At 36.9% G+C, this 4,510-nt stretch overlaps 1 pseudogene; it reads left to right on the top strand.

The window, feature by feature from the left end:
- The first annotated feature begins 3,877 nt into the window (after positions 1-3,877).
- Positions 3,878-4,089, top strand: LOC100964475 (annotated as a pseudogene).
- Positions 4,090-4,510: the final 421 nt, after the last annotated feature.

Below are 4,510 nucleotides of genomic sequence, written 5' to 3'. Positions count from 1 at the left end.
TAATTTGATGTAAATTTAAATAAGATCTGGCCGATGAATTTCATTAAGAAAAAAAGGAATATTATAACTAATTTCCGAGATGCATAGCACGTTTTTTGTCATCAACTTTTCAGTTAATAAAGGGAAATTTACACGTAAACAATCACATTTCTTGTTCTAAAAAATATTATTATACTGGGCAGCACCTGTGGCTCAAAGGAGTAGGGTGCCAGCCCCATATACCAGAGATGGTGGGTTCTAACTCATCCTAGCCAAAAACTGCAAAAAAAAGTTAAATGAAAAATATTATTATATTCATTCAGTATTACTGTAAGATGTTTGTTGGAGGCGTTGCATGCTTCAGTAACATTATATTTTAAGTCTGATTTTTTTCTGGATTTTTTTTTTCCAAATGAGTCAAACTCAAGAAAGCTTCTGTGGTGCCTCTTGTCACCACATGAGGTCTCCATAAATCCTGACCTGGATTAAGCAGCAGTTGAATCCAATATAGGCAGCATTCAACTCTCCTATTATCTTCAAGAAATCCAGTTGTTAGAATAATTTAGAAACAATTTAGACACTTAAAAACCCACTCAGATTAAAAAAAATTCTCCCAATTTGCATTTTTAGACCAATAAAGGTTATGAAGTTAGGTTATATGGGAAAAGGGAGTAATAAAGAGAATTGATGATGGGCGGCACCTGTGGCTCAAAGGAGTAGGGCGCCGGCCCCATATGCTGGAGGTGGTGAGTTAAAACCCATCCCTGGCCAAAAACTGCAAAAAAAAAGAATTGATTAAAAAGCTGTAAATATAAATCAAAAATATATTCTCATTTAACAACAATAACATTGATCAAATTCCTAAAACTTACAGAATAATTCAGTGGACTTAATAGCATCCAAGCTATCATCTATCTTTTCTTATTGCAAAATGCGTTCATTTTAATTATCTAAGTTTTCTACCCAAATCTTTGTTTTAGAAATGTAGACAAATATTTAGATCACAAATATTAGTATCACAAATATTTAGATTTAATGAAAATTTGTTTCATGTCTACTGTGTGAACCAAGCTATTTATAAGAGTCAAAACACAGGGATGGTTGCTATTTGACTCGGTACAGCAAAGAATATTGTTTGGTCAGGTCATAACTGATTCAATGCAAGAGCTGTAACAAGAGCCTGAGCTGCCTGACTTCAAACCTCAAATGGCTACAACAATACTCCACCCATCAGCATCTATAGACAACCTTCTGGAACACTGGAGGATGAAAGAATCTATAATTTCTCGGGAACTACCACCCTCTTATGGGAGATGTTCCTGTCTCTGTTTACTATTATCTAAAGGAAGCAGTAAAGAGCTAGGGTGCTCAGCACCAGCACTCCAAGGACACTGAAACCCAATCTGCTTCTGGAAAGAGCTTTAGCTTTGAAATGATTCTCTAGGTCAGCGTGCTCCAGAGTGGAGTCCCTACATCAGCAGCATCAGGGGACACAGTTGGAAATGGAACCTCTCAGACTCCCAGAGAATCAGAAAGTTTGAGGGTAGAAGGCAGAAGTCTGTGTCCTAACAAGCCTCCCAGGTGGTTTTGATGCTCACTTAAGTTTGAGATCCACTACTCTACAGCCTCTCTATGGTCTGTGGTCATATCTGAATCACCTGCCTCTGGAGAATGAAGCAGCACAGAAAGAGAGAAAGCACCTGTTATCTTGGCTTCAGCTTCTGTTTGCTGGGGTTTGACAATTGCACATTCCTGCTAACCTCTAGGGGGCACCAAAATATCTTCATGCACAACCCCAAGGCGGCAACAAGACCTTAATTTGATTTCCCAAGAAATGGCCTTCAGAAGTGGAAAGAGCTTTCTGATTATTACGTCAGCAACCTACCCTAATTATCATGTATCCATCAGTTAGAAATGTGCTGTATTTGTCTTTTTAAGATTAATTCTGCCTATGTATGGGAATAATGATTTCTACTTTTCATGATTTTTGTAAAGATGAAGTGAAGATTCAAACAATAACTGTCAATCTAACCGTTCAGAGCCTAGCACAGAGTTAGATGCTTATTAAATAAAGGGTATCTTTGTTATTTCACTATCACTATTACTATTAATAGGTGAAATTTTCTAATATACTTGTACTGTAAGAATACATTATGTATTTTCATTAACTATTACTGTGATCAAGTACTCTCATGTACTGAACCCTGGGCTGGAGGTTTAAGAGGAGATGAAAACGTCCATTACGGTAATCAATTCCTGCCCAGAACTGCATTAGCTCATGATAAAAACAGTGGTGATGGATATAATCAGTTTCAGGATATATACATCCCTTAACATAAACCACTCTTTTGCAAGGGTGAAATTACTTTGCTCCTGCCACCATATAAGCTTGTTGGTTATGTAGTGAAATTAAAATGAAAAGTTCTGAACCTGCTTATAAGGGGAAATACCTGGGGAGCTTTGAATATGATCAAAGAGCTTCTTGCCTTAGTTTCCCCACTTATACCATGTTGAGATCAGACCAGTCAAACCATAAATTCTTCTCAATTATGAGTGACAGTAAAACCATATTTATTAAGTCTGTTTTCTAAACACTGGGATGGTTACATTTTATCTCTTAACTGCTTTAATTTTCACAAATTAGAGTTAGAGACTATTTTTATCTACCATTTACAATAAAGAAAAGGGAGGCTCACAGGAATTCATTTACTTCTAGCAAGCAGCAAAGTAGGCCCCAGAATTTTACTACAAATCCCATTTTACAAACACTGGAATTCTATGATTTGAGTGTATGCTGCAATGACTTTTTCTACATATAATTAAAACAAAAATGTATTGGGGAGGAGAGAAGGCAGCAGTTTAAATATGTGAAATACCTGAGCAAGAGCAAAAAAGAACTACAGAAACCGTAATGGGAAAAAATAATGCAAAAGGTAGTTAACACTCCAGGAAACAGGATAAAACACACACACGCACACACACACACACACACACACACACACACACATTAAAAAAGCTGAGGGAAAATACACACAAAAAAGTTTAATAGTTTTATGAGGTTAAAATGAGTTTCAAAGAATTTAACCATTGAGGAATAAGAAATGCGGTTGTAAATGGTTTTAAATTGCCTAATCTTGTGACTGTATGAGGTTTAATATTGTGCCTCCTGGATTTTCACAAAAGAAAAGAAAAAATCTTTCTGTGTTATTCAGGAAGGAAGGGACAGGAACCCCTCACACCTCCTGCAGGCAATCCTCCTGCTAGATAGAAAAGGTTGAACCTTTCTCCTATGGGATCATCATATCAGGCTAAAATTACCAAGAAACTCACTCCAGTCTAATATAAACTCAAAATAAATATTTTTCAAACCCAAAGCTAAATAGTCCACATTTTAGATAAAAATCAGCTCTGATTAACAGAGGCAGTTCATAACCACTATTGGAAAAATACAGCTTATAGTAAATGCTTGCCTGATGACCAAAAAGCCATTTTCTCCTATAAAAAGTTACATCAGTACCTTAGCACCAGAGTTGCTAAACTTTCTTTCAAGAACCGAATAGTACTGTCTTTTAGATTTGGCAGCCCAGTAGGCAAAATCAGGGATATTTATGCAGATGTGTAATGTAAGAAAAAGAAAAATCACATTTCCACAAATGTCTCATTGACATAATTCAAAATATAACAATTGATTATAATTTTTTGTAACAGCCAACCAATGAAAATGATGGAATTATTATTTTTTTTTGGAAGATACCATTTCATTTAATGGGGATTCCTGTCTCCAATGGCTTGCACAATTTCATATGTAAAAATGAGTTTTTACTTTTTCTTCCTTTGCCCTTCTCGCTGCTTGCTGTGAGGGGCCGGGCCCCTCCCTCCCCCTGCAAGCCTCCTCATCATGCCTTGGAAAATTGAGGAAATCAAGGCCTTTCTGCTCACAGCCAGACCCAAATGTGAGCATACCAGGTCCGTCAAGATCAAGAAAAATAAGGATATGAAGTTGATAGTCTGATGCAGCAGATACCTTTATACCTTGGTCATCACAGAGTGAGGGCCAAGAAACGGAAGCAGTCTCTGCCCCCTGGTTTGGCAGTGAAAGCGCTGAAATGAAGCAGACACACTGATTTGAATTGCATTAAATTTAAAAAAAATAATGAATAAATAACTTTGAGCTCTGGCCGTACAAAATTATATGAGGAGACAAAGTTGGCCTGGTGCCTCTAGTTTGCATGTCCCTGCCTTTGTCCAAAGACGTAATTATCAGTATAGGAGGTTATAGTTTCTTAAGGGGTTATATTCCAAGGGATGTTGTAAAGATAAGCATTCTGGCTGTTCCGTGACAAGCAGTAAGTGTCTTCCTCAGTATGATCGACCCCAGCACTCCCTGTTCCTTTAGCTCGGGAATGCAATTCTGCAAAAGCATTTAGAGAACATTTAAATTCATTTAATTTTAATACTAAATAAATTAGTGTGAGATATGTACGCCTTGCATGTAAGCTATGCTTATCTGTTGAGCCAGATGGTCCTCATG

This window comes from Otolemur garnettii, unplaced genomic scaffold, assembly GCF_000181295.1.
Source record: "Otolemur garnettii isolate 467f Iridium unplaced genomic scaffold, OtoGar3 scaffold00069, whole genome shotgun sequence".
Taxonomy (NCBI): domain Eukaryota; kingdom Metazoa; phylum Chordata; class Mammalia; order Primates; family Galagidae; genus Otolemur; species Otolemur garnettii.
This window is presented reverse-complemented; position numbering and strand designations above follow the sequence as displayed.